The following is a 17297-nucleotide window of genomic DNA, read 5'->3' on the forward strand; positions in this document are numbered from 1 at the left end:
CCTTAATTATTTTCTCTACACCTTAGTGAAAATATCATTAGGAATCGTTTACATATAAATAAGGTTCACATATGTCAAATAAACTACATTATTTGCCTTCAAAGATCCCTTTCGTAAAGTTGGAATATGTGAATGTCATTTATATAATAAAGATAACAATGTCAAAGATGAGTTTGATTTAAAACAAGTTTAAGTCAAAAGGGCTTGTATATAGAACTTGATTTTATTTATAAAATGTTGATATTTGCTTTATAATTCTATTAAGAGATCTAGTCTCATAAATATAAGTTAATCATTTCAGAATATGAATATTATCGTTATGAAAAACGATTGAGTAAATTATCAAACATTTGACTAAAATAACTAAGGCATAAATTTAGACATGCTAAATTAAAACATACATTGTTCAAAATAAATATTGTTTTACATTATAGGTAATTTATGTTCTAAGCATAAATAATACACTAAACTTCGAGAGTGTAGTTCCAACTTGATTGTGCTCAGCTGGTACTCTTCAATAAATATATGTAAGCCATTTACAAATATTAGATTAACATTTAAGTACCAAGTACCTAAGTGTTATATGAAAAGTATGAGTTCTATCTAGTAGATACAAGAAGTACTAGTCTCTTTCAGACTTTTTTTCCAAATAAGAGGAGTAAACCCTCTTCCAGTTACCAGTTTCTTCACAAAAGAAACAAGATCCATCTATGTGGTATTTAGTAGATTTCTTGGGCTTAAATGTGTTCAGTCCATAAAACATGGGCCTCGTGGATCACACAAGGTGATTCTTTTAGCATTGCATTATTCCAATGTTTAAACTAGCTTTAGATAAAATATCATTGTATTTATTGGAATATTGCTTGACCTGTTATATCATCGGATATATGTTTAAATTATCCAAGACTTCCTAGAAGTCATGAATAACTATTCCTAGCTTGATGTTAGAAGCATCTTTAGCATCACAGTGATGCCTTTACTAGGTATCATTTTTCATGCTTATTGCTCAAAGCAAATGGTTTGGGACTTGGACCTTCAAGTGTATACAATTTCATATCTCCCACGACATTGTCTCTTAAGACATGAACCCATTCATTGAAGTTGTATCTATTGAATGTTGTTGTTTTCTCAAGTCATTAAAGAAAATAACAATTCATGATTATGAGAATGGATTATTTAACTACAAAACTTTAACAAAATTCATTTAGTATTTTCAATATTTAATCTTTAAGATTTAATACCCTTTTAGTTTCCAAAAACATTAATTATCAGATTCTAGAATCCAAGTTGCAAAACAAACAAATGGTTAGGTATCCTTTATCCCATCAATTTGAATTCAATCCGCTAGATATCGATTATCAATTATATCTCAGTATATAATTCCTAGATTTATGGGATCGCTAATAACAAATTTAATTAGACATGTTTGATCACATCTATGCCTCGGATCTCTCTTGCTTAGGTATCCTTTATCATAAAAGATTTTCGATCAAATCATCCAATTTTAAAAACTTGTGCAATCGGCCTATAACTTGGTTATAGAAATCACGAAGACACCCCGGCCATCAAAAGACAACACTACGCGGTTGGGTATCCTTTATCCCACTAGTGCATACAAGAGATGTGCAAGTGTTCTTCAAAATGATTGCATAGATTTGAGGTTTGTAAAGAAAGAGTATTTATATGTTTTATAATACTAGTTTAAAAATATATGATATCATGGTTATTACATGCATATAATAAACCATGGTATCAATTTTCATGAGAAAATCACTTTTAAAGGTTCTATATAAAAATGCTAGTTTTTATATAATTTGACGCAATTCAATTTTAATAACCGGTATTAATTTTGAGTGCATTTGAACCTTATATATCTTTAATAAAACTTCATTTTATTACTTATATATATGGAGTTTGTATAAGTTATAAAAATAACCATTTTAAAACTTATAATTGAGTATTTCAAAATTTACCGTTATTAACGATTTTATAAAACTAGGTTTTATTTTTAAAATAATAACTTGTTACATCTTATGTCCAATTTTAAAAACCCAAACTCCATGTGATGTTTATTTTGTCCAAAATTATTTTAACATGTGAAAAACTAATTTATCAACCGCACATAATAATTACATAAAATAAACAACACAAACATGCATAAAAAGATATGTGCATAAACATAACCAACTAATGACATTTTGTGAGTCAACACAAAAAATGTCAAGTCCATTCCTAAAAGGACATTTAAGGGGACCAAAAACTTCTTGTAATGTTGTTGTAGAAGCTCCCACTTGAGTAAACATTCATTGCTTGCAAAAGATTTGAAGAGCTTCTTGAATACTAAAATTCAGCATTTGTCGCTAAAAGTCTAACAGCCCTTTGTAAACAACGTTAGTGACACTTTTCAGAAAATGTCACAGAAAACTCTGCACACCTTTTAGACTCGAAAATTGCTCTTTTGTCTTTAAAAAATAGTTCCAACTTCATCTCTTGTTACATTTTTGTACAAATAAATTAATTCTAAAAACTAATTTATTACTTAAAAAATAAACCAAGAAAACTAATATATTTAATTTATTACATACCATATGAATAAATAAATTATTACAACCATGTTTATAAAGCAACCAACACAACAAACACAATGGTCTTTGACTAGTTTATGCATATCATATACATATAAAACAACCTTTGTTTTTCTAAGACAACTTTTAAATGAAAAAAGATGCATGAAACTTTTGTCACATAAAATAATAAATATAAAGTTGTCATAGAAAATATGTATGAACTTATTTTTATACAAAAACAAGTTATTCATATTCTCCAAAAACTAAGATTTTCAAAAATCAAAAAATCTAACCAAACTTTCAAGGTGGCTCTGATACCAATTGTTGGGTTTTAGTTTAAAAACAATAGTTTCATAACCTAGAAAAATATGGCAACGGAAGACTTCAAAATTTTGAACATAACATAACATTTTATACCCACTAAGGATCTCATTGCAAGTTGTAGAAAGATTTAAACACCAACCAAAGAAGATGTGAAGAAATGACAACCTTTGTAGTTCTTTGGGTCCTCTTGGGAGGCTTGGAAGTTGATGAAGAATGTGGAACCTTTGAGACACCAACAATGACTCAACTTCATGTAGATGATAGTCCATAAACTCTTAATCCCTTGAGCAAGTTCATAACCAATATGAACATAAATAGGGCATTAAAATGCAAGTAATCTTCAAGAAAAGATGAAGAAAAGAGAGAGAGAGAGAGAGAGAGAGAGAGAGAGAGAGAGAGTAACATCATATAAGGAGGTTATAGTTTTGGGAAGCAATCATAAGATGTGAATGTAGTTATATATTTTTTGTGTTTTCCTCGTTGTGTCTTAAATATTTGTATTTGTAACTGTGTCCTTGGGGTTTTGTTGTCGAAAATATATATATATATATATATATATATATATATATATATATATATATATATATAATAAATAAAAATAAAAGAAAAGGTCGGGACACGGAGTTGTATCCATTTGTTTTCGTTGGTAGATGTTTAGCCATTTTTAGATTTTATTTCATGTAATTTGTTTATGGTTTGATGTTTGTCTAGTTAGATTTTGTTTTTGGTTGGCAACTACATTGGCGCCTTTTCTCATCGCGTGCTCGATTCTTTGCTCTACATGATCTTATTTTAGTGGAAGCACTTATTCTTCTAGATGATGGTGGTTTGTCAACCTTTGTACATAGCTCGTTCCTTACCATTTTTGGTCCGAGTTATCTTTTGCTAAGTTTTATTTCTTGGTGTGCGGTTGAAGTTGTGAGGAGTGTGGAACATTCTAACCGAGGGACACTTTCTTATGGCTAGTGGGCTAGATCGGACCACAAAACAATGTCACATAAACCATACTAGTGAAGTATGCATGCTCATTTTGCATCTTGATCAACATGTATCCCTTGCTAGAAAGGTAACAAAAGCTCATCTCTTAAAGCGATTCTTATCCCTAAAAATGGATTATATGTCTTTATTTTAAGGGCATGTCGTGAATTTCCACCTAAGATGTTCATTCTTTTTTCTTTCTAGGATAGTTCATCCTAAGTTCATTTTAGTCTTGTCTTACTTGAGGACAAGTAATGTTTAAGCTTGGGGTGATTTGATAGTTTCTTTTTTATTACTTCTTTTCATAGTTTATTTTTAGTTAAAACCATCTCATTTTAGTTAATCTCCATGCATATTTTATCTTTTCGTTATTTTTCTCCTTTATCGGGTGCTTTCCAGTCTTTTGAGCTTGTTTGTAGGATTTATCGAAGACTATTTGTTATTGGAAGTGTGGAAGGAGTGTGGGACTGCTGGAGGCTTGCAATTTATTCATGGACTTGAAGTGGTACAATTGGGCTTGGTGTCAATATAAGCAAGAAGCGCGTCAGACTTAAATTTCGTGCTGGACGACGAGAATTCGAGCTATAGAATATTAAAGGAGCATTAGAGCATCTTGGAAGAGTTTGGAAGGCATAATTAGGCTATCATGAACTTGCACAAATAAGTTGGACCATGGATGAGAAGAGCAATTTAGAAGGCCAATCAAATGAGCCAAATGGCCTAGAAACCATGCAGTCCTCGTGGATTTACAAATGGCCCGCGTGGATCACACTGTGAAGAATCCGAATTTTTGACTTTTTGACTCTATTTTGGGAAGGTTGGTGGAATTCTTTTGGGGGACTTTTAGATCCGAATTTTTACACCTATTTACTGATTTTTTGAGGAAGAAAAGGGGGAACACTTTGAAGAACAGCTCTTTTTGCTCTCAAGAACACTTGGGAAGAACTTGAAGAATTTGAAGATTGGTGTTATTTCTTTCCATCTTACACTTAGAACAATGTTTGGTATTTCTAAACTACCTTGTATTTCTTTTATTTTGGCCATGCTTGGCTAGATTTTCATTTGGTTGATTAGGGTTTAATCCCATGGATGATTGGTTGTTTTGAAGACTATTGTTACCTTGTGTTTGAAGTTTATGGAAATGTTCTCTAGTTAAACATCTTGTTATGTTTTTTTATCTTTGATCATGAGCTTGGATGAATAAACATATATTTATGTTGATAAATTTCTTGGTTAAGTAATGGACTTTGAGATTGGTAAGCAACAAATGGTTTCTATGTTTGTTTTCATTTCATTTAAACCATGGGAATGTTTCCTCCATAATGATAATGTAAGCATTTGATTATCTTATGGACTTGGTAACTCTTAGAACTCAAATCTAATTGATTTTCACAAGATTATATGCTTCATTGATTTTGTAACTTTAAATAAGGGAATGTGTTAGAGCTCCTCTAACCATTTTAATATCTAAGAAGAGTTGAGGTAATTTGTGCTTATGAATTGCTATAGCCAAGTTAAACCAATTCACAAGTATGGTTCCTTTTAGTCTAATGATAAGTCAACTATGTAATCCATGTGGTGTATCCCAAAATCAACCAATTTCACTTCATTGAATTTAATCAAATCTTTTACTTGCCTATTTGTCATATTTACATTTTAGCTAGTTTTAATTTTGTCAAACAATCAAAAAGAATTAAACCCCCCTCCATTTTACTTTTACTTTAGTTTTACAAGTACTTGAACAAGTGATTTACATAGAGATTTAAATTGAACCAATCTTCGTGGATACGATCCCTTTACCACTATACACTATTTTAGTGTATAATATTTAGGGTATTAATTTTGTTGGCCTCGACAACCACCACCCCCTGTTGAAAGAATTTCGTCACGAAATTCAAACCATAATGCTTATCACTTAAGATATTGGTTAGGGGAGGACTGTTTCTTAACCCATACTTGATTCTATTATATCGTTTTCCTTTGGTATGGTTGGGAGAACGTATCCCTTATTGATCATATTTCTTTTTTATGTTCGGTTTTATTGTTTCTACTTCTAATCCTTTAACTTCATGAGAAGTAAGGAAGTAAGTGGTATTAATCCTTTATGTTGTTATTTTTTTGTTTTTCCTTTTTAGATTTAGTGTATTCAATTTTACACCAATAGGAAACTCAGTATTGTCTTTATTCCATTTATAATTTATGTTATTTTTCTTGATAGATTCCTATGATTTGGTTACTGGATGTAAGCATTTATTTTTACATCGTTGTTCTCGTTTTGGAGTTTCTATTTATGGAATAATCACTTACAGTCGTCTTATGATAAGGGTAGATGAGCACATCATGTATCCTATCGATCTTATGAGTATTTAAACTCTTAAGGATTCTAAGTTCTTTTATTCTACAACATAGTTAATACATAGATGTTTTACATAGGGCATTCTAGCATTTCTAGCAATTTCTAGGTTACATACTTCATGTCGATCCTGAATGCTTTGCTTCAAGCATTTCTTTACTGGCCTTACTTGCTTCAAGACAAATTCTTTTTGTGTGGCCTTGCTTTCTGTACATCGAACCTCATTTCTCTTTATATGTCCTTATTTTAGCATTCACCCTACTTTAGCATTGATGGCCTTTGTGTCCTATTCGGTTACAGTGATGGTAGAAAAAAATATGCATAGGCCTGGCTGACTACACTTAGAGAGATTCCCCAAGTATCCTCTTAGTGAATCTCCCATGACTTTTCAATTTTTTTATAATAATAATTATAAATTAGTTAATAATGTTAAATAAGTACAAAAATTGTCTATGCCTCATGCCCTGGCATGCCCATAAGGGCTGAGTAGTGTCAGAATTTGAACATAATTCAATAGATTATCCACAATATCTTCAACATGTCTTAAACTATTATTATTGTTAATTAATTTAGAAACCATTTATTTGGAAAATTTACAATTATTATAAAAAAGATTGGTTTTGGATATTTGTAGTTAAATCGACATGTCAATTTAGATTTACATGTAAAACAATTAAACGTTTTAAAATATTTTAAATAAATAGTTTTGGAATATTTTTAAGTTTATATGGTATTTTAATTTTATATTTTAGATTTAACATGATATTTAAATTAAACATTTTAAGTATATTATATTGATAATAATAAAAAAGTATCATTAATATGATGATATTTCACATTAAAAAAACATTTAAATAATAAAATAAATATATTATAATTAAATATGAAAAGTTTTGGAGTTTTAAATATGAAAAGTTTTGCCAAATGTCATGTTCTCATTGAATTTGACACATGTCATTTTTAAGAGTTTTTGAATTATTTCTTTTCTACTTGTCATTTTCTTAAATTTTTCATTTTTTTTTTAAATTTAAAATCCACATTTTAATGACATTTATATGTAAAGTAGATTATTCTATTAAATTTCATAATAAATATTTTACAATCTTTATTACTTACTTTATTTATTATATTCTTTGTATTTATGTAAAATTATTATTTTAAAAAATATGTAACGCTTATAACTTTATACTAATTTTTTTATAAACCCGTGTAATACACGGGTCTCACACCTAGTGTAATATATAAAAGAGATCAATATTATATTTGGCACGTTCATTCCTTACGATAAGCATTTTAAATCATTTTATCTTGTGTAAAAATGAAACTTTGATTTTCAAACCCGGATGCCATGTTATTCTACGTTTCATATTCTATAAAACTCTATCAGTTTGTTCTTATAATGCATTGGACTCTACAAAGCTCAATAGAATATTGCAAAAAATATTTACTTAATAATTAGAAAACTTCTATTTTTCTCATTGAACTTTAAATTCACTGAAGGTCAACGTGACATTTCGCAATAATAAAGTTTCATTCATTGAATGACAATTAGACTTGTGACATCATTTAACTTTTAATTTCAACTCATTATGCAATTGCTCTCTAGTTTGTAATCTCATTTGGTCAAATGATCATTAATCTTATATAAGTTTATAACTAATTGTCACGTTTCCATTTCCACATGTTACAACTTTTTTGTTGAATAACAAAAATTCAGTTAACTCCTAACTAGTGAGAAGCTAGAAAGGGGAAAACCGAAAATTTTACTTAAGTCTGATAGCCTCTAAGTGATTTTTAAGTCATGCGGTCTAAGAAATATTACGATCCCTCTTATGTACAATCCATTTAAACAAATAAAAAAGACCACCACATCAAAAGCTTTATGTTACTTTTTTCTGAACACTCATACACAAATAAAAACGACAACTTTCATCTAGTTTTGCAAAACAGTCATTTCACTATTTTTTTTATTACAATATTGCAAATTTTAATTTTTCTATTATTAAGATATCGTAACTTGGAAGATCTATCAATTTAAAATGTGTACTTTTAGTATTTTTCTTATTAAACATTGTACTTTGGCCTGCATAGAGGTAGGTATAAATTTTCCGATAAGAGGGTGTGTGGTAGCGGACACAGAATGTTTTAGTAGGGGTGACACTAATAAAAATTCCGAATAAATCTAAATTAGCAGTGGCACTTGTATTTTAAGTCGGCGCACCTAATAGAAAAAACATTAAAAAATATAAAAAATGAAATTTTTTTACACTACGTGCCGGAATCGGAGCAGTGGCCTGGGACCCCCCGGGCTCCACTAAGGTCCGCCACTGGGTGTGTGAGGTTTGAAAGGGAAGTAGTAGGGGTATGCTTATATCTTCATTAGATTCAAAAAGTTCTATAAAATCATTGATTTGCTTCAGACATGTGATCTAATTTATTAGACCGTCTATTGTATTCATCACTAATCATTATAATGGTGGGTGTCACGTCATCATCACTAACTACCACTAAACTTATGGGATACCCACCACTAACCACTCCATTCCACATCATTTTTTATTATTTTTAATTTAAAAATACAATAAAATTACATTTAAAAAAAAACATTGATTTTTTTAACTAGTTTTTCATTTTATAAAAATAAAAATACAACTTCAAACTACATTACTAAAAAAACCTAAAATTTAAATTTAAAAAACAAACAAACAAAAATAAGTAAAAAAAACACTAATCTTCATTCATGTTGAGTTCGTACAAATGTTCCGCGACATCTTCTCGAAGATTGAAACACGTTTCACTGTTATGAATTTCAACAACTCGTGATAAAAATTCATTCGTTCCAGGTACGAACTCTTCAAGTGGGATGACTCCGTCGTCCGGATTATACATGCAAATCACTCGACCTAGATCTTCAATGATCATATTATGCATTATAGTATATACTTGGACCATTTGTTTAATTCTAGACAAAACTGCACAAATGGTCCCTGTGCTATGTCGAAAATTGCCACTTTGGTCCAAAAAGGTTTGGACTAGCACCACAGGTCCAAAGTTTTCATTTTGTTGCGAGTTTGGTCTAATCTGTTTTGAATTTTTATAAAATGACGATTTTGCCCTTTGTATTTTCATTTTTTATTTATTTTTTAAATTACAAAAACTAAAAAATGAAAAAAAAATCTATTTGTATTATCACCCCACCCCATATTTTTCTCTCTCCCATTTAGAAAAAGGAAACGCCACCAGATTCTGGTGGCTGCCGGAGCACCGTCGTCCGACCACTAAAACCACCGCCGACGTCGGAACCCTAGAACTATCCGGCGCCGACTTCGCTGGAGAAAAAAAAAACTAAGATCTGAACCTCCAGAGACCATCATTCTTCTTTCTTCCTGCTGCTACGATGGTCATCTCTCTCTCTTTCTCTCCCTTCTACTGTTATGAACCGCCTGTCGGACCATCCAAATCACCACCGATGACGAAGATCTGAACATCTCGCCGCCACGACGGAGATCTGGATCTGCTGGTTGTTCGACAAGAAAAAGAGAGAGAAAGAGGGTGAAAACAGATATGAAAACTTAGGGTTTTGTAAAACTAGAAGGGTGGCGGCGCTAGGGATTTTGCTATGTAGACACCTCGTCGGAGAAGAAGAGAGACGAGCGGTTTAATGGTTCCGACGTCTAAAGCTAGAGTTTTATCGAGCCACAGACATCATCGTCATCGCCGATGACAAACAGATCGAAGGCGTCTTCAGATGAGAAGATAAAAGACAAAGGCGATGATGGTTCCGACGAAAAGCAAATAGAAAGAGGGAGAGATTAAGTCCGGTTCCCGACAGATCTACGTCGTCCTTAGGAGGGTTTCTTGTTCGCCGGAAAAATGATATCTCAGATTTTGCAATTGATTTCTCGATTTCTGGAAAATCCGACTCAGTTCATCTATCTTCTCAGTTCGTCCTTCGCCCTTCGCCCCTTTCTCAGATCTATGGCACCAGAAACCCTAGCCTCAAACATCGAAACCCGCTTCGTCGGAAGCCTCCATCGCCGGTGGTGGTGGCTGGTGGTGAAGGAGATGAGCAACTTTTTGTGTGAAACGAGAGAGAGAGAGAGAGAGAGAGAGAGAGAGAGAGAGAGAGAGAGTTTGCATTTTATTTTCTTTTTTCTGTTATAAAAAATTATAAAAATAAAATAAAAAAGGAAATTTTTTTTATTTTTCTTTTAATCAGAAAAAATCTTTAAATAATAAAAAAAAAACTGAAAAAGGAAAAAGCAAGGGCAAATTCGTCATTATGAAAAAGTTCATAGCAAATTGGACCAAACTCGCAACAAAATGAAAAGTTTGGACCTCTGGTGCTAGTCCAAATATTTTTGGACCAAAGTGACAATTTTGAGCAAACCACAAGGACCATTTGTGCAGTTTAGTCTTAATTCTATCATTATCCCAAAATCGTGTAGCGTATTTCACTACATGTCATGTCTGCTTGAGGACTCCAAATGTCTTCTCGATATCCTTCATCGCTAATTCCTGCCTCTTTGTGAACAACTTTGCCTTTTCACTTCGAGGAACCAAGTATGCCTTTATAAGTGTAGAATAATTCGGGTATATCCCATCACAAATGTTGTAACTATATTTGTACGAATGTTCGTTCACCATGAACGTTATATCAAGTGCTTTTTCGGTCCAAAGATTGTTGAAAATAGGAGACTGGACAAGAACGTTAATGTTGTTGTTAGACCCCGCAACTCCAAAAAACGAATGTCATATCCACAAATCTTGAGATGAAACATCTTCTAGGATTATACTTGGTTCACCTATATCTCATCGAGTGAATTGACCACGCCATGCAGTTGGACATGTTTCCCAAGCCATATGTGTACAATCTAGACTGACAAGCATACCTGAAAAAACATGTCTCTCTTCATGAGTCGAATATAATCTCTCAATATCACGTGGAGTAGGTTAACACAAATATTGTTGGTGAAAAACCTTACACACACATGCACAAAACCAATCTACACAATCAATTGCGGTCCTCTCGGATATTTTCAAGTATTCTTCGGATGCATCTAATGTTATATCGTATCCCAAATACCTAAGCACAGCCGCATACTTTTGTATACTACTAAAACTCATTCTTCCTCTAGCATCAGGTTTTTTTTTGAAAAAAATCATAACGGACTTCTAAAACATTATTAATACATAAAAATATAGTCTTATTTAGACGGAAATGACGTTCGAACAACCTGTCATTGTAAAGACAATTATCGACAAAGCAATCACATACCAATAAGTTGTGTGCGGCTTGGCGATTACAATTGATGACCACCCTTGTACGAGCAACATTCGAACTTTCTTCATCGTGAAGGTGTTGCACAGCGTTGAAGAAGGTCGAGATAAATTCTCCGTCATCATCCGAGTCAAAATTTTTAAAGAAATCCATGTGTTTTTTGGTTTAGAGAATGAGAGTGTAAAATTTGATGAAAAATGAGGGTTTTATTTATAGGTATTGAGTTTGTAAAAAGAAAATGAAAAACTTGAAAATTTGACCGTTGAACGGTCAAGAAAGAAAAAGAAAAATAATGATTGGCCGTTTACGTTCATCGTCGGGAACACGATGGAGCACGAAATGTTCAAACCACAACCGGACGGGATGGTGTGCACAGTCGTGGTCTATTGCCACACATACCACGGACCCTCTCGTGCAATGTATATCACTCGGCCTTAGGGGTAAGACAAATGACATTAAACGCATGACAAAAAAAATTCAAGGAAGCTCGCATCTTAATTGAAATAACTAGATATAATTTAAAAATGCACCTAACCACATGAACCATATTTTCGTAATTTACTCTATATTCATTGATATTACAAATTTTTTGGTAATAGTTTAATGTAACGATATCTATGAGCATAATAACCCAGAAAAAATGATTACAATGGTTATTTGTAATTTACTCTATATTCATTGATATTACAAATTTTTTGGTAATAATTTAATGTGACGATATCTATGAGCATAATAACCCAGAAAAAATGATTACAATGGTAATAACCACATGAAATCTGTAAGGTAAAGGTGCACAAAAAAAACGGTTCATGATCTGAAACTAGTTTTCAAATCGATTTGATCCGATTTAAGAAAACCGGTTTTAAACCAATCAAAATCGGTTCATATAGATTTGGATATTTTTTGTTCAAAAACTAGTTTAAAACCGATCCAGTTTTGACTTTTGTTATCCCAAACCGAATAGGTTTTAAAGCCAATCATGTTTTAAAAAAAAAATATGTTGTGGGCTGTGGCCCAAGGCGATTTTACCGCAAGTGCAGTAACAAGTTCTTTCTTAGTCTTAACCCTTTCTTTCTTTAAAATATCGCGGCACAAAATCCTAGGGCTTGGTTCGTTGATATTGCTTAGTCGGGTATGCAATATGTTCTTCGTGTAGATATAATGTACGAAAACATATATGTATTGAAGTGTTATATGCATCAGATTGTGTTTTAGACTTTTAGATAAAACAGTTTTTAACGAGTGATTGTTCATCTCTTGCTTTTCATGTCTTCATACATACGTATATGAATATGTTCGATGTTTATTGTTATTATTATTTTTTGATCCACTTGAAGAACCAGTTTATTGTTTTTATTGATTGGATTATTTGGATTATTACAGGTTGTTCATACAAATACAATCCCGCAAACATTGAAAATGGACTTGGACTTGGGGTAATTAGTTACTACGAGTACTAGCACTATATTTGTAATTAAGTTGTATTTCGAAATCAGTTTTTAATAAATTTATTTTACGTGAATGTAGATTGAAAGCAATAATGTATTTATTTCTGCGTGCTGAAGGCTGCGATAGGGCAGCAAATTGTTTCGCAGTGGAAGCACGTCTTCCAACACCGGTTGACGAACAATGGTTAGTTGTACATTTTGTTTTTTCTTATTTTGTCTAAAAATACTATCCACTAATTTTTTATTTTTTTGTTTGTAGGCTTCGTAGTCATGTCATAACATGGATTTTGAGTGAGAAATAATGCACTCTGATTATCACAAAGAAGTGTAGGACGACCGGTGGGCAAAACATATAACTCTTGTAACAGATGAGTAATCCAAATAATTTCAGCTGCCGTGTTTGCCATGGCTCGATATTCAGACTCACAACTGGAGCGGGAAACTGTGGGCTGTTTCTTAGCACTCCATGATACAAGATTACCCCCAGGAATATCGAGTACCCATAAGTAGAGTGGCGAGTTTCAAGACACCGGGCCCAATCGGCATCAGAATAACCAACAATGGCAACAGACCGAGGGCGTGTGAAGGCGAGGCCAAACGATAGAGTACCCTTGACATAGCGAATAAGGCGTTTGACCGCCTGAAAATGAGCCTCGGTCGGAGCAGCAAGAAACTGGCTAAGTTGGTTAACCGCATAGGAAATGTCGGGGCGAGTAATGGTCAAATATTGCAGAGCGCCAACCAACGAGCGGAAGAGGGTGGGATCGACAAAGGCAGGACCGTCACGAACCAAAACGGTATTGGCAGCAAGAGGAGTAGGCACCGGTTTGGCATGAAGAAGACCGGCACGTGAGACAATGTCATGAGCATACTTGGCCTGACACAGAAACAGGCCACTAGAGTGATGCACAACTTCGAGGCCAAGAAAGTAATTTAGCCGCCCAAGATCTTTAATACGAAACTCAGCATAAAGACGAGAAATAAACGAGGATATGATAGCATCATCTGAGCCGGTGACAATCAAGTCATCAACATAGACCAACAAATAAATAATGTAGGCGTCTCGGCGAAACACAAAAAGAGACGGATCAGCACGGCTACAAGTAAAACCATGCTGAACTAAAAACAAAGTGAGACGATGAAACCATGCACGCGGTGCCTGTTTTAGACCATAAATAAGCTTTATTAAGTTTGCACACATAGTCGGGATGGCGAGCATCCGCAAAGCCTGGGGGTTGGTGCATGAACACCGTGTCATCCAAGGTGCCGTGAAGGAAGGCATTGTTCACATTGAGTTGGCGCAACCGCCAACCATTAACAACGTCAAGAGTGATAACAACATGAACGGTAGCCGCCTTGACCACCGGACTAAACGTATGAGAGAAATCAAGACCCGGAACTTGACTAAATCCTTGCGCAACAAGGCGAGCTTTGTGACGCTCAACCGTCCCATCCGCACAATACTTGGTGCGAAACAACCACCGGCAACCGAAAATATTGGCATGAGACGGACAAGGAACGAGAGTCCACGTTTTATTTTGATGAAGAGCCGCAACCTCAGCATGCATGGCATCACGCCAATGAGAAATACACAAGGCATCCGCATAAGACGAAGGCACCGGGGCAGAAAAAACCTGTGTAAACAAAGAGTGAGAATGTAAGTGTGCCAAATCAACCCGGTAACGCGGCTTGAAGATCCCAGATTTCGCCCGTGTGGTCATCGGATGAGAGGGAGGCGGCATGCGAGGCGACGGAGGAGAATCCGACTCGGAATCAGGGCCCAATTCAGCACCAGTATCAGGATCGGAGTCAGACCCGGACGACGAAGCATCGGAGGCGGATGATGGATCAGAGGCGGCACCCTGCGACGAGTCGGAATCAGACGGGGAAACTGCCGGCGTCTGGGGCGGTACCGGATCAGTGCACATGGCGCAGGGGCGCGAAGTAGTCGGGCTGGAGACCTTGGGAGGAGGAGCAGGAACAGCGGCAGGAGGAACCACGGGGTCGACGGGCTCGGAACTAGCGACAAAGGACTGCAGCGGAAGAGACCCAATGTGGGCGGTAGTATGTGTGTCTCGAAACGGAAAACAGGATTCATCAAACCGGGCATGGCGGGTGACAAACACACGATTAGAAACCGGATCGAGACAAAGAAACCCCTTGTATTGCGAGTGATACCCAATAAAAACACACGGAATGCTCTGTGGTGATAGTTTATGATCCGCATAGTCTCGCAAATATGGATAAACCCGACAACCAAGAATACGAAAATTGGCATAAATGGGGGCGCGATCAAATAAAACCTCAAATGGAGAGTGCATAGCCAACACCTTAGTGGGAAGACGATTAATTATGTGCACCGCGGTACTAAAAGCATGCGTCCAATAAGAGACCGGAAGATAGGCATGAAACATCATAGCAAGGCCCGTTTCCACAATATGGCGATGTTTACGTTCGACCCACCCGTTTTGTTGAGCCCTGTAAGGGCAAGAGATACGGTGAAAAATGCCATGGCTTTTTAACAAAGCCTTTACTTTATTGTTTAAAAATTCCGTACCCCCATCAGTTTGAAAAGTCTTGATTTTTGTAGAAAATTGTGTCTCAACAAAGGCCATAAATGTCGCAAAAACTCCATAAAAATCGGATTTATTTTTAAGTGGATAGAACCACGTGAAACGCGAAAATTCATCCACAAATGTAACATAATATCGATAGGAGGCAACCGAAACAACGGGAGATGGACCCCAAAGGTCATAATGAATTAAATCCAAGACCTTTGAGGCACGTTGGTCATTAATCTCAAAGGGCATACGATGAGACTTGGCAAGTTGACAAGGAGAACATACAACGGGTTTTGGTAAAATAGAAGAAACCATTACATGACCATCTTTATTCAATTTAGAAATAACATCAAAATTCACGTTCCCTAAACGGGAGTGCCATAATTCAAAAGATGCGGTGGGACGTTTAGTAGCAAACAACGAACAAGCCACCGGTTTATTGGGGAGAACATAGAGCCCGTGGTCATGCCTTCCTTGTGCTAGAATTTTCTTCGTGACCGGATCCTGAATAGAACATGAATTTTTCGAGAAAAGGACATCGACATCATTATCAGAAGTCAACTTGCTAACAGATAATAAATTTTTAGTAAGTTTTGGGACAACTAAAACATCTCGCAATTTAATACGATTTGTGAGAGTAGAAGTCCCAATAGAGGTAATTGGAAGAGTTGTACCATTACTAAAATGAACCGAACTGTCGCCATGGAAAGGCTCGGATTGAGTGACCGAGCCCGAGGAGGAGACCATATGGTCCGAGGCCCCGGAATCAACATACCAATCCGGAGCGGGTGGAGTGACGTGACAATTCGCTAAAAACGCCTTCGTCAAGTCCCTTTCATTTGGAATAGAGTTAGATGCAAAAGTGGAAAGTCGAGGGCAAGCACTAGCAAAATGCCCATTTAGTCTACATAGTTGGCAATGAGGAGGCCGACGGCCGCGACCACGACCGCCACGAAAAGCACCACGACCACCGGAGCCACCACCGCGACCCCGGCCAACAAAAAATGCGGGAGCAGCCCCGCTAGGCGCTAAAACAGCGGAAAAGGCGACAGCATGGGTGGGCTGCCCATGGATCGATTTGATGAACAATTCATGGCTTTCGGCTTGCGCAAGGAGATCCCGAAATGAGTGAGTGATACGCGAGGTGCGAACCCCAATGGAAAAAGCTTCAAAACTGCCGCCGAGGCCACATAAAAACCAATGACATTTGTCGGATTCATCAACGGCTTGACCAATAGCCGCTAGTTGGTCACAAATGGCCTTGAACTTGCGACCATAATCAGAAATGGGAGAGTCACCCTTGGAGAGAAGCCGAAGTTGGTCGCGTAGATTTTGAACCCGTTCCATGGACGAGTTTCCATAGGCGGATTCGAGAGCAGTCCAGATGGCACGGGCGGAGGAAAGACCCACGATTTCAGAAAAGGCTTCCTCTGTGAGGGAGGCTTAGAGGAGAAGAACCATGCGTTGATCGGCAGCTTTCCATTCTTCAAAGGCCGGATTCACAACTTGCTTGGCGTCCACGGTATGATGAGTGGGTGGAGCTTTCGAGGAGCCATCGACATGTGCAAGGAGATGTTGATAATTTAGGAGAGGAACCATTTGATTTACCCACAAAAGATAATTGGAAGAAGAGAGACGAATGGTGATGAGATGAATGAGGGTGTTCATCGGGAGGGTGGAGTCATTAGAGGAGTCGGCCATGGTGAGATCGTCGGAAACAATGGAGGAGTCGGTTATGAGGAGGGAGAGGAAGGGAGGGGTTGAAGGGCTCTTGATACCATGAAA

The sequence above is a fragment of the Lactuca serriola genome, chromosome 8 (genome assembly GCF_051521515.1).
Source record: "Lactuca serriola cultivar US96UC23 chromosome 8, Lser_US96UC23_V15, whole genome shotgun sequence".
Lineage (NCBI taxonomy): Eukaryota > Viridiplantae > Streptophyta > Magnoliopsida > Asterales > Asteraceae > Lactuca > Lactuca serriola.